We start from the raw sequence: 14,813 nt of genomic DNA, 5'->3' as shown, positions 1-14,813 counted from the left end.
TTTATTTTTCTCTGTTTTCAAAATAGATTGAATCACACTGGACAAATCTTCTATTTTCTTTATTTTGATTGCCTTGGTTTCTGAATTGTCCATGTTAATCTATGTAGCAATAGCTCATTGATGGAATATGGCACAATTTATTAAACATGTCTAGGGATCATTGCCCCTTTTTATTGTTTTTGTTACTAAGAACAATGCTGATGTGAACATTCATGCAAATACACAAATATTTTAGTGTAAGATTCCACTGTTTAAAAAGTCCAGAGGACAGAGACGTAATAGAAAGTAAATAAAAGTAATAGGACATAGAAGATCATTGCCACACTATCTTTATATGTACCGAGTTTAGAAAACACAGTAACCCAGTATTTTATAGCAGTGAACCAGCAATTCACTGGTGAATGGTAGAAAGAATATACCGTAGGAAAACCTTGCTTGGGCCACCCTTGCTGAGATGCCATTCAGTTCATGCCATTTTTCTGGATTCCAACAACTGTGATCACCTATGTGATCTCATTCTTCTATCATAAGGTTAATCACAACATTGCATGGACCGTGACTCGGAGGAAATCCACTTGTTTATACATTCCTTTGTCAAAGAGTGTTTTGAAACTTATCAGCCATATTGCTAAGTTTAGAAATTTGTAAAAATGGCAGACTCAGTCACCAGGTATAATCTGAGGCACCATTTTTTCCCCAAATAATATATTCAAATCCTTTTAATTTTCAGCCCCATTGTTGTAATGAATGAGGATTCTGACTTGTAGCCTTGCTCACACACTCTATTGTGAGCAGATAGATTAAGTTCTGTGCTGTACCAATTGCTCCCATGAACTCTAGATAAGGAAATACTGAAACCTGTGAAACATATTTTCTTGAGAAGTTTCCTCCTTTAGCCCACGTTTATTTCATGTGGGAAATCATGAGCCTGGACAGACACAGTTGATAGTCCTGAAGCAGGCATTCCCAAGTGGTCTGCCAAGCCTAATACCTATGTCAGGGCCTCCCACTCAGAATGCTTCTTCCCTCTTTTCCAGGCTTTGAAAAACTTGTAGTCTCTTAGTGACATCAGACAATGTATTTCATCAGACAATATATTTCTCTCTAGCAATGCAGAATGACTACAGTATTCTATTTCCTGCTATTGTTTCCTTACAGATTCCTAGAAGGCTCAGGTGAATTTTTAACTGTTTAACATGTTAAACCTTTCCTAGTACCTACAGGGCTTACTACTGTTTGCAGGTTTAGAATGTTCTGTTTCCCTTTTATTCAACTTTGCTTGCAGTCCAGGAATTCATATACTTGCCAAGATTTTGTTTTATGACAGTTGAAAAATAAATGAGTACTGCATCTGTCAAAAAAAAAAAAAAGCACAAAGACTTTGCAAACATATCTTGTGTATCTTCACACCCTAAAGTTAAAAACTCTAACCCAAGATGTACATTCGTGAAGAGCATGTAACCTAGCCCTGGATTCAATATATTATTGCCTGCTGGGTTCTCCCTTACCATGTTTCATCTTTTTTATGCATTCTCTTATTTCACTTGTCATCCAACTTCGTAGAACCCCTAATGGCTAAGCAGCACTCATATCCCAATTTCTTATAAATTACCCCAATTTAGTGAATATCAACTCGCAATATTCACTTGATACAATTTTAAGAATTCTATATTGATCTTTTTAGCAATTTCCCTCAATACAGATGTTCAGATGCCATGTGGTCTGATGATCTAAGTCTTGGAGAGGTGGTTCCCCATTGTGCTGATTATTCTATCTGCAGATTTGCTCCCTTGATAGATTTGCATATGTTTTCTCCAAAAGAGTTGAGTCTCTGAATACTTCCTTTCTTTGGTTGTATTTGTTGGGCACAAGTAACTTTCTGATTAAAACCTCTTTTATTGTTTTCTGAAACCCTTCTAAAAAGTTTGACCTGGGCACGCCTTCTCTTTTATTTTATAAGTGTTTAGCTTATGGTTTAAGATCACAACATATATCTTAAGAACAATCTTTTTCTTCTTCAAGACCAAGCGATCTTTCATTTTATTTTTGTTTTACAATCTCATTATTTTGGACAGACTGAAGTACATTTTTTAAAGCATTGCAGAGTTACTCTTGTGTTTCCTAAGCAAACCTGGTTTCTCATAGTATTCATATAAAATCTTTTCATTTAATTTGCAAAGCTAATTGTGTTCTTTTTTTATCCCAACCAATGAAGATGACATTTTTAAAATAAGAAGGGCCTCCATTTTGTTTGTGTTTATTATTAAAGCCCATTTATTGTGATTTAAGTTGTTCTTTTGTTCTAAAAACAACTTATGCTATAATTAAGTCGGGGAGGGGACAAATTGAACTGACACATAATCCATGTGAAGAAAAAAGTTGATCTTTTTACAGTTTTCTTACCTTAGTTCAGAAAAACAAAATCTGGAGAGCTGTTCTAGCATTTCGCTACCTTACTATATGATATGCAAAGCACTGTAATGGGGGCAGGGGAACACAATTTAGAAACTGAAATATGTCCTGTGTAGCTAGAATACAGGGAGGAAAACAAAATTAAGGCCAGAACGGCAGGCAAAGGGCCAGAGCCTACACGGTTATCTAGACTATGACAAGGATGGTAAGGAATAAGGCACTTTCTGCTCTTGACTTCAGAATCTTAAGGAAGTTTGTACAGGGGAATAAAATAGCTAAAATATTTTTGAGGAACTGTGATATGTAAATGGATAAAAATCATGGAAACACAGCTGAAGGAAACATTCATTTGCCCTGCCATGGTGGTGATTAAGGGGAGGGAAATTGAACAGGGTGATGTTTTCCAAATTCTAATTTCACAGTCTGAGTCATTTTGGTGGAAGAAAGAGAAAGGAAACCTTTTTTGTGCTACTTGCCTCTCTGGCAGGACAAGCCTTCATTTTACTTCTAGGAAACAACAAAAAGTAGTTAGAATTCCTTAATTCTTCCTTGAAAATAAGTTCGTATTTAGTACAGTGCATGGCATTTGAAGCTGTTTTGTTTCCCCATTGCACTGAAACAAGAGCCAAAAAATCATTTTATATTATAAAAATTGCACAAGAAAAAACAGAGACATGTTCATCTGTATTGTCAAACTATCTGAATTTTGAGATTGTTCTTCTGGTTAACTATTGTGACATGGTAAAAGCCCCATAAAACTGCATACCTCAACCATATCTTGGCTTTCTGTTGAAATTGCTCTCTGTAACCCAAATGTGACAGGCAAGCAATCCAAACCCACACCATCTTGGCCCCTCCAACTTGTAATAAGTAACTAAGGTCTGTAATTTCCACCCTACCCAGGCAATGTGTAAACTAACACTTATCTTGACTTCTGTGAACCAATTAAGTAACAATCGGAATGTCCACAGTCCCCTGGACCTCGGAATGTCCAAAGCCCCTCGTCCCCACCCCTGCCCAGGAGGTGGTTCACGGGCATAAAAAGTCTTGACACCCTCCTTTCAGGGCCACAGGGTGGAGAGATGAGAGTCCTCTGTGGCTGCCGGCAATAAAGACCCTGCAATTTGGCATACTTTTGTCTTGGTGTTGACTTTCTATGCTCGCTCTGGTACAACACTATTTTTATAATTATAGTTTTTAATAAGTTACTTTTCATATTTAAAAATGAATCAATATACTTTTTTAAGACATTAAAAAATGTTTCAGTCAAAATTACTTATTTGCTCTGCATGAATTTGAATTAGCTTGTTGATTATGGAAATGAGCTCCAAGAAAATGCTTTCTATTGATTTCTGATATATAGATAATATTCCAGGGCAGCATTAGAACTGCATGTAAAGATATACTCAAGCACATATTTATAGTTGTGAAATTGTTGATATCATTAAAATGGCTGCAGGACTCACATAAAACCTGTGTGATGAATTAGATTATGATGTGGTTTATATTAATAGTATTTATCTAGCACTTACTAATTATTAAGCATACCAGGCTAGGAGATTTATATTCTTTTCCTGTTCTTCATTATTTTATTTACTCTTTTATTCAACACATATATACTTGATGACATAGTTACATTGTATATATATATATGTATATTTCACAAAGTATTTGTGACAGTAGCACTTTTCTTCCAAGCAAAATTTAGGTAGTATCTACTTACATCATTATAGAAATCATTGCTACAATAGCAAAGGTTGTGGATATTGAAATAGGAATCTTATGTAAACATAAATTAGAACAATTTGAACTAAATTGAGGTAAGTTCTGTAAGTTCACTCTGGAAAATGTATCACTGGTCATTAAATTTTTATACTCAGTCTTGCAGAGTTAAATAATTAACAAAATTGATCACAATATACACAGTCCTCAACATCCACATGCAAAGCATATAAACCCATTTGTTTTTACTTAAATTGTTTGCCTCAATTGCAGCCACTCTACTACCTACCTCTAAAACAACTCTAGTTTCCCTCTAAAAGAAAGATAAAATATGTATTTCCAGTTAGAAGACTTGTAGGTAATTGCATGAATCTCCTTTACAATATATCGTTGATTATGACTTGTTTGGGAAGTATGATCATTTGGAAGGCTGAGTTAAATCTTCTCAAGTGAGTTAAAATTCATTTTGAAAATGGTGGTAATAAGTATTCGTGCAAGAAAATTCTGAGACTCAAGGAAACACTGTTAGTTAAGTTGAAGAAGTATACATAAAAGTATTGCAAATAGAACAACTTCATCAGGATACTGCCCATTCAGATGCATTATGTAGAGCTTATACATGTCAGGATTCAGGAGATGCAGATTATTTAATGTCATTGTTTCTATGAAGAATAGAGAGGCTACAGTATATAGATTTCTTTGATCAATAGGCCTGCATATTTTCTTCTTGAATAAAAAGTCAATACCTTATTGAGAGTCAAATAGAAATAATCAAATCCACGCTTAACTTTTTGGAGGAAATTTTATATAGTCAGTATAAATAGTATGTATATATTTAGTAACTGAAGTTTTGGTTATAAAGCAGTAAGACTTGAGGTATGGGGTGCCAAGGGGGTGTTTTTAGTTTTTTTTTTTTTTTTTTTTTTTTTCCATTTAAAGGTCATGTCTTTGGAAAAGGAAGAGGGTATGGATTGTGAACAGCTGGCTACACAGGTAGTTTCAAGGAATAGGTCATGGTTTAGGTCATGCTTTATGGTACCAGAGAAATGAGCTCTGAGGAATGTCAGATAGCCCATGAAGTCCAAGATTACCTAATATTGAACCCTCACTTGAGTTCAAGCACTGACCTAGGTACCTTTATAGAAATAACTTATTTAATCCTTATAACATTCTTGAGCTAGGTAATTAGAGCTAGGTATTAAGATCTTCTGTTTATAGATAAGGAAACTGAAGGTTAGGCAAATTATCCAAATTAATACAACTAAAAAGCAGTAAAGTCAGAACACAAACTCTGACATTTTGATCCCTTCCTCTTAGACTCATAACAGGGATTCCTCCCTCCAAAGGATCTGAAATATGCATTTGGCATGTGACTTTACATTTATATAAAATTGTTTTATTTATGAATGCATTCACTTTTATCATCTACACATATTTATTTTATAAACCCTCTCTGAGAATCTGTGGATCGTGAGCCTTTGCAGGGAGATGTAAAGACAAGGCAAGAATATGTGGGAAAAGAATATCCCAGAAAGATTAATGGAAGGACAGGATAAATCATGTAAATAAGAATGTAAAATTGTACATTATTTGGAGTAATTGGTATGACATAGAAGTACAATGGTACCTAGTAATTATCAGAAAGGAAGAAACTAGAGAAAGTTACAACAGAATTGATTTTAGGTCTCAGTATGCCAGTATAATGAGTATGTATAACAAAAATAACAAAAACTTGAGATTTTAGCAAAAGTAGTTGAATATAATCCCACAGATATGTCATTTGAATGACGTACCTTGGTCAAAATAAGCTAATACAAGGAAGGAAAGAGTTGATATTTATAACAGGTGTGTCTAAATGGAAACACTAAGGTCTAAGTATCAAAGTCTTGTATCAGATATTTATAAGAGATGAAAATAGGAACATACTGTTTTTATAAACCTGCCAGTTTTTTTTTGTTTTTTTTTTTTTTTATGGTTGACCAAGAATATGGCTCAGGCACTCTGATGATCTCAAATTTTTAGCATAACATGTTCCTAAACAAGAACTACCTTTCCTTAACCCCATATCCCCATTCTCAAAAAGTATACATAATATCCTTTTCTTCCTTTCTTCATCAAAGTTACAAAGAAGAAAATCATTCAGCTAATATTTCTATAAGTTACCATTTATCACTGAATGCATGATGCTTCTAATTTGAGTATTCTGCATACATTTATCTATTAAAGGTGAAAATGAAGGCCACATTTCTTTTTACATGCTCTTGCAGTGCACTGAAAAACATTCCACATTGCTGATAATCTCTTGTTCTTGGTCCCCATCATTCATGCTCCTTCCCTACACATCTCTTTTTTAAGTTTCTCAGCCAATTTTGCTAATTAAATTTGAACAGACACTTCTCAAAAGAAGATATTTACGCAGCCAACAAACATGACGAAAGCTCATCATCACTGTTATTAGAGAAATGCAAATCAAAACTACAATGAGTTACCATTTCACGCCAGTTAGAATGGCGATCATTAAAAAGTCAGGAATCAACAGACACGGGAGAGGATGTGGATAAATAGGAACGCTTTGACACTGTTGGTGGGAGTGTAAATTAGTCCAACCATTGTGAAAGACAATGTGGTAATTCCTCAAAGATCTAGAACCGTTAATACTATTTGACCAAGCAGTCCGATTACTGGGTATAAACCCAAAAGATTTCAAATCCTTCTACTATAAAGACACGTGCACATGCATGTTTATTGCAGCACTATTCACAATAGCAAAGATTTGGAACCAACCTAAATGCCCATCAATGGTAGACTGGATAAAGAAAATGTGGCACATATACGTCATGGAATACTATGCAGCCATTAAAAAGGACAAGTTCATGTCTTTGCAGGGACATGAATGAATCTGGAAACCATCATTCTCAGCAAACTAACACAGGAACAGAAAACCGAACACTGCATGTTCTTACTCATAAGTGGGAGCTGAACAATGAGAACACATGGACACAGGGAGGGGAACATCACATACCGGGGCCTGTTGTGGGGTGAGGGCCAAGAGGAAGGATAGCATTAGGAGAAATACCTAATGCAGATGACAGGTTGATGGGTGCAACAAACTACCATGGCACGTGTATACCTGTGTAACCTACAGGGTCTGCACCTGTACCCTAGAACTTAAAGTTAAATAATTAAAAAAGAGGCCAACTCAAACCTTTCTGGATTTTTGTTGTTGTTAAACTGGAAAGTTCATAAAAAGTTAAATGTATTACAGTTTTTTAAAGAAAAAATAAATTTCTAAAATTTTGAATATCTAAAGAAAACTCAACTTGGAAATAGTTAGAAATAAATACAAACTAAAATGCTGTTTCAAAATGAAAGCCAATATTATAAGTGAAACCTTTAATTTAAATATATACACATAAAAAGGCAGAAAAACAATGTGTCTATCTTACAAGTTAGGAAGAAAACAGCACATTTATCTCAAATACAAAAGAAGAGAAGTAATAACTATCACAGGGTAATATAATGGAAAATACTATATCATATATTGTACTGCACACAACAGAGTATCAACAAAACGGCAACTGGTTTTCTAAAATAAACTGATGAAAGTGATAGTGATGCAATTTGCCAAGCAAAAAGAGGATTCAAGAAAAGCTAATGCCCGTGAAATCTCTCCAAACCCTGATGATGTTAAAAGGATGTTAGAAATTATTTTTCTAAAAAACAGAATTTTGAATAAAATTTCTAGAAAATACAACTTAACTAAGAAGAGAAGAGCAAGAAAAAGACACTCTAAGTAATTATATAACTAAGTAATACAATGGATGACAAAAAAACTTTTGTGATTAACATTCTTATAGAAGTGTGCTTTCTTACTATGATATGAAAATATCTAGCAAACACAACAAATATCACACTTAGTAGCAGTGGTTCCCTTTGAGATAAAGGCAAGGACACCCAGTATCACCACTTCTATTAAGTGTTATATTAGTGGCCTTGATAAATGCACGAATGCAAAATATATATATGCATATACACATACTCATGTGCAAACATATATACATGAATTCATGCATACATGTATGCAGGCCTTTAAATTAAATTAATGGATTTGAATGGACCATATAAAACTATTATCATTGCATATAATGTGTGAGTGTAGACAGTAAATTGAAAGGAATGTACCAGATGATTAATTTTAATATGTAATTTTTATTGAGGTTCCTTACTAAATGGTCAATATAAAATAAAATGTATTTCTATATACAAGTAATTTAAAAATACCATGTCTGATGACATAAAAAGATCAAATAAGAATACATCTACTGAAAGAAGTAAAGGTATGTGTAGAAAATTCTACATTATTGAGATAAATTAAATAATACCTTAGAGTGAAAGGCAACACAGAATGAGAGGAAATATTTGCAGATCACATATCTAATAAAATATTGAGATCGCTTAGAACTCAACAATAAAAAGACAGCCCAATTAAAAGTGAGAAAAGAGCCTGGGTGCATTGACTCACACCTGTAATCCCAGCACTTTGGGAGGCCAAGGAGGGGGTAGATCACATTAGGTCAGGAGCTCGAGACCAGCCTGGCCAAAATGGTGAAACCTTGTCTCTACTAAAAATACAAAAATTAGCCAGGCATGGTGGCATGTGCCTGTATTTTCAGCAGGAGGATGGGGCAGGAGAATTGCTTGAACTCAGGAGGCAGAGGTTGCAGTGAGCCAAGATTGCGCCATTGCACTCCAGTCTGGGTGACAGAGGGAGACTCCATCTTGATAGAAAAAAAAAAAAACAAGTGAGCAAAGAATTTTAATACATATTTTTCCAAAGAAGATAAACAAATGTCCTGTAACCCCATGAAAAATGTATTCAGCATTATTAATCATTAGGAAAACAAATATCAAAACTACAGTGAGATCCATCACACTCTACTATATAGCTATGATTTTGTAATAGAAAATAAGTATTGGCAAGGATATGGAGCATTTTACATTGCTAGTGGGAATGTAAAATGGTGGAGTTGCTGTGGAAAACAGTTTGGAAGTTCATCAAACACACAGAATTACCAGATGACCCTGAAATTCCTAAGTATATGCCCAAGAGGGCTGTAAACAAATGTTTACACAAGAAAACACATATGGGAATGTGCATAGCATTGTTATTCATAATAGCAAAAAAATGAAAACCCGAATGTCCTTCAGCTAGTGAATAAACAATATGTGGTATATCCATTCAATGAAATATTTTTAGCAACAAAAGGAATGAAGTACTATTACATGCTACATTATAAATGGGCTTTTAAAACATTTAAAATTAAGTCAGACACAAAAATCACCTGTGTGATTCCATTTATATGAAATATACAGAACAGGCAAATTAAGAGACACAGATAGAAGATTAGCAGTTATCAGAGGAAGAAGATGCAAGAGAATCAGAATTGACTGCTAGGTACTATAGAGGTTTTCTTTTGAGGTGTCAGAAACATTCTGGAATTAGTAGTTATTTTTGCATAAACTGGATATACTGAAAAACCATTGAACTGTATAATTTAAAGTAGTAAACATTATGTTAATTATATCTTAATAAAATAGAAAGTCAACATACTCATAATGAAGGAAAGGGTAGAAAAGTCTGTTCTACCAGCTCTCAAAGCATATTTTATAGCTATATTGTATAAGACAGCACAATGTAGACAAATTGTTCAATGAAACACACAAAAGTGTAGAAACAGCCAAGCATATATGGGTACTGAATTCATGACTAAAATTACAGAACAGTTTGAAATGTCATATTTTCAATAAATTTTGCCTGGCCAGTTTGGAAAAATGATGAAACTTGACCCTAACTCAGAACATAAATTTCAGGTAGATTTTTGGACTAGATGTGAAAGTCAAATCATAATATAAAAAGATTTTTAGAAATAGAGAAATGTATATATAATTATTTTCTGTAATAAACAGAACACAGAAAGTTGATTTGATATGACTGCATTAAAATTAACAATAGGTGTTCAACATAAGATACAGTGAGTAAAAGAGGAACCCATGGAGTAGGTAACAGATTTTCACAATATATAACCAACGAAAGACTCACGTCTAGAATACACACAGCACTTATGGATTGGTGAGGGAAGACCACCCATATAAATGGGTAAAAATAATTTAAAAAGAAACTTCTCATGTGAATATATATGTATATGACGAATAAACCTATGAAAATGCACTAAAACTTGTAATGAGAAAATATAAATGAAGAGTACAGAGATAATCCACTAAATAATAAACTAATGGCTAAAATTAAGCAGAAAAGAAATATTTTCTGGAAAACGTATAACAGCGGAAATTCTCATAACACTATTTAAATTATTTGCTAAAGTAGAATATAGGTATATTTTCTAACCTAGTAATCTCATTCCTAGGAAAGGATGCTCACGGTATGGTAATTCATAATAACACCAAAGTGTAAACAATTCATATATCTGCCAATAATGGATTGAATATGTGAAGTGTAGTATATTTATACAATGGAATACTACAGAACAATGAAGACTAACTGCAGTTTTGAGCAACAAGATGAAATAATTTCACGAATGAGATATTAAGGGAAAGAAACTAAATAGAGATATGTAGTATATGATTCCAATTAGATAAAGTTCAAAACTTAGACAAGTCAAAAACATAGGCTGGACAAAAATATGGATACTATGACAAATACATGTAAGTAATAGTTTATCGAGATTATGGTGTATAATGTATTCAATGACATGGTATGTTGAAAGGGTTGTCCCTCCCTGGTAACACACAGTCAAATGCCTTGCAAAATTGTGATGAAGATGAGACATTAATACGCATGATTAAATTTCTCTGCACATGCATCCTTGTACATACATATATACTTACACAGTGTGACAGAACAAGCCACAGGCTTCTATGCGGTGGTTAACTTCAAGTTCCTTATCTGCGTAATAATTACATGAGCGTTGACTTTGTGATAATTCATTGAGCTGTATATATTTGTTTTTCTGCAAATCTTTTGTGGTTTATAACTCACCACAAAAAATAAAATAAGAAAATAAAAGAATCAGATTATTTTCTAAGGTCATTAATAGAGCTAAGATCCGTGGACAAAGGCTTGTAAGAGATCATTTACTTTACCCCTTTGAAGCCAGGCTAGAGAACTCAGTGAGCTCTCTAACAACATGACAAGATCCATTACTCGCTCTTCAAAAGTGGACCATTGATCTTCTCAAATGATTTTATGCCCTAGAGAAGCAATATTAATAGCTTCCTTCTGGGCAATTTGTTACCAATTAGTGGTCCAGCATTATGGAGCTTATTCTGGCCCAACAGAAATAAACTAATTTAAATTTTATGACAATAAGATGCAGACACATATTCATATGAACATATAAAACCATACACAATAGTGTCAACTTCTTTTCACACTTAACTGTGTTCCCCATTCTCTTTCAAAGAAAGACATGTGTTTTACACTCATAAAATATGTAATTTCAAACTCGATTCCCAAGGTAAAAGGAAAAGGCTACCATCAAATGTTTAAAGAATAATCTCCTTTATTTTATAATAATAACGGTTAGAAGTTCAATATTTCTGCTCAAACACAGAAGCAGCCAGGCATATTTGCAAAGGTGTCACAATGTTTGCCGTTGCCTTTACGCAAGACAACATTTATAAAACCTTTGCATCCCATGGCAGGTGCTGGGTCTCCTCTTGGGAATTTGTGCTGCTCACATACTGCCTTTCATTTGAACTTCAAACACCTTTAAAAAATAGAGGCTGCATTTTAATATCATTTAAAAATTAAAAACCTTTTATTTTTGTCATTATAATATCTTTCATGGCTTTTCAAAAATAAATCAAAGCCAAAACTAATTACTGTGATAGCAGAAACCTGAAAAATGGGAGAAGTTTTTTAAAATGAAACTTTGGTCTGCTTCTCCTGTAAATATATTAAATGTATATACTAAATATTAGAGAATTTCAAGTGTATTTAGTAATATTCTCCCTTCTTTGAGAACTTAGAGAATTAACCAAATTATGATAGTCACCTGAATAACTGGAAAACATATTTCTGGAGCTAGAATGTGTATAAGACTATATTCTGCAGTCCATCAAGTTGGACTTTTACAGTCTTATTTATTTAACCTTATATTGTGCCATTAAAACAAAAAATTTAAATAATAGTGTAATTTAGCCAAAAGGCTAAATTATCTTTTTTGTTTGTTTTAATGGCACAATATAAGGTTAAATAAATACTTTAAGTGAAAAACACATTTTCGTCTACAGAAATTATGTCCTAAAGTATTTATTCAGTCTGCAATACTTGTAAATAGAATAATGTAGAATTATAATATTTTATTGTCCACTTTTCTAAAACATGTTCTTTTCTGTCTTTTCTCTTTTGCTTTTTATCAGGCTTGGATTCCTGGATCATCTGGCAACTTCAAAAATCTGGTGAGACACTTTTTTTTCTGTGAGGCTGTCAGACCTCTCATATTTTTATTTCTCTGTCACTATTCTTTGGGGTATGTTTTATTTCTGTGTGAGGCTTAATCCTTTAAAAAAATTTCCTCCTCATTTCCATCTTCTGAGTTTGAATCTCATTAGGCCAGTTAGAAAAGGCCAATTACATCTTAACGCATATCAGACAATCTGATAAGTCCAGGCACTTCTTAAAGAATCAACTCCATGGGTCAGGAGAACATTCCAAACAGAGGGAGTATTTGTTTCTTAAGGAAACTAAAATTACCACCGAAAGAGTTTGTGATAGAAAAGAGGATTATTCGGGTAAAATGTGGAAAGCATCAGTCTGAAAAATTTTCTTTAAAAATAGATCAAATGCAAAAGCAATATAAAAACCAAGGATGAGCTAATAAAAAAGTTGGGTGTTTAAAAGCTTTTCAGTAGTACATTGCTGGTAGTATGTTTTACATATTATAAAGCTAGAAACACCCTGAAGGCATTGATCTTTTCCACATGGAAACTTACAATTCTTACAGCACTTTTCTGGGACTGATTATAGGCATGATAAAGCTGTATTGGTTGAGAAAGGAGGTTTTCTGTGAAGCTGTGTATTTTTCCAAACAGCATCTTTATATTCATTTTTGAATCCACCAGGTCTTCATTTCTTCAAATATTACTGAAATATTGCTCACGTTCAAATTCATACGTTGTGATCCTATGTTCTGAGTGTATACAAGGTTATAAAACATATTTTATCTTATTTAATACTGTGAACAAATCTGTAGCTTAGATACCTGTGTAGACTGGATGTCCCAACTTTCCTGACGCGGTGACACTTTCTATAATACTGAACGAAGAATGAGAATCCAACTTGATGGACTGGAGGAATACAGTCTTGTACTCGATTATTTAGTAATAACTGGGTATTGCTGGATTGGAGTGGGAAAGTAGTGAAAGTCCAGTATCTCCTTGCTGTTGTTCAGTATCTTTCTAAAACCAAATGCTTTCAGGATTTCTCAATGAATATCTTATCATCCTTTCATTTCCATGCTGGTTTCGTTCTTCACGTTCACACTTCCCACCAAACAGCACCGAATTTGATAGTAAACTGTCATGTTGAGCAATGTTACTTAAGGCTTGAAGTTAAACAGAATTACTACGCACAAACAGAAAGCTTAAAGTTGTATATCAGATCTCATCACTATGAAAGCTCCGAACGATGCCTTTCCCATAGAGATTTGTACTTTGTCTCTCTCCAGTTTCAGTGTACCATGTAACATTGGGGTCTGCATCCCACCTAGAAGACTACACTTTGACATGTTTCTCCCTGTCATGTTTCTTATGCTTGAGTCCTACAAGGTTTGTAAAGAATACGTTGACATTAAAATATTCTGCTGCTACTTTGAACAGCCAACGGTGCAAGCTTCTGCTTATTGTGAGACTAGTTTAGCCCTTCACTGTACAGGGCTAGGCTTGAGCAGAATTGTGCACTACCTTTGGAGAGAAGTGAATAGACATTTGTACCAGAGAAATAAATACCTATTCACAATGATGAATTCAGTCCTCCACATTTAACCACAATTAGGAACAAACGAAACTTGAAATTGTGTTTTTTCTTAGTAGTTTTCTTTGAGGCAAGGTGTCACTGCATTGCCCAGGCTAGCCTTCTGAGTTCAAGCAAACCTCCTACCTCCGCCTCCTGAATCACCAAGACAAAAGAGGCACACCACTGTTCCTGACTAGCTTAATGATTTTTAAAAGTTTTCATCAAAGTATAGCTAATAATACCTGCCTCAAAATGAGGATGAGGGTAAGCCTCCCATCTCCCTCAGTACTTTCTGCAAATGGAAAACTTTGCTTAAGCATCTATTGAAGAACTGGGGTCTTTCACGTAGCAGAAATTTTGCCTTCCCATTTCCATCAAAACAAATCCTAGAGGTCCTGTATACTTTTTCCATCCTAAAGCTTTTCTTAGTTGCAAAAGTTGAATCTGGATCCTTCTGTAATTGTCCTTTTGGCTAAATTCCACTGTTTTTTTATTTAAATTGTCAGTATGAATTTCCAATTCTGGATGGCCAAAATGATCTTTTGGGTGGTCTTTTATCTTCTAATATACCTTGTTTCAAATCTATTCTTAATATACTGCCAGGTGACAGATTCTAAAAACAATACTTATTCTCCTGTTTGTT

General features: G+C 34.0%; 1 protein-coding gene across 43 annotated transcripts in view; it reads left to right on the top strand.

Moving 5' to 3' along the window:
• PTPRD (protein tyrosine phosphatase receptor type D) overlaps positions 1-14,813 on the top strand; it is a 2,321,819-nt gene that overhangs the window by 908,885 nt on the left and 1,398,121 nt on the right. For all 43 annotated transcript variants that reach the window (XM_032290736.1, XM_032290738.1, XM_032290724.1 and 40 more), the window contains one exon: positions 12,577-12,615. The gene's annotated coding sequence lies outside the window, so the exon portion shown is untranslated. The remainder of the gene's footprint in view (positions 1-12,576; positions 12,616-14,813) is intronic.

This window comes from Sapajus apella, unplaced genomic scaffold (genome assembly GCF_009761245.1).
Source record: "Sapajus apella isolate SASKATOON/1434 unplaced genomic scaffold, GSC_monkey_1.0 scaffold24, whole genome shotgun sequence".
NCBI classification, from domain to species: domain Eukaryota; kingdom Metazoa; phylum Chordata; class Mammalia; order Primates; family Cebidae; genus Sapajus; species Sapajus apella.
This window is presented reverse-complemented; position numbering and strand designations above follow the sequence as displayed.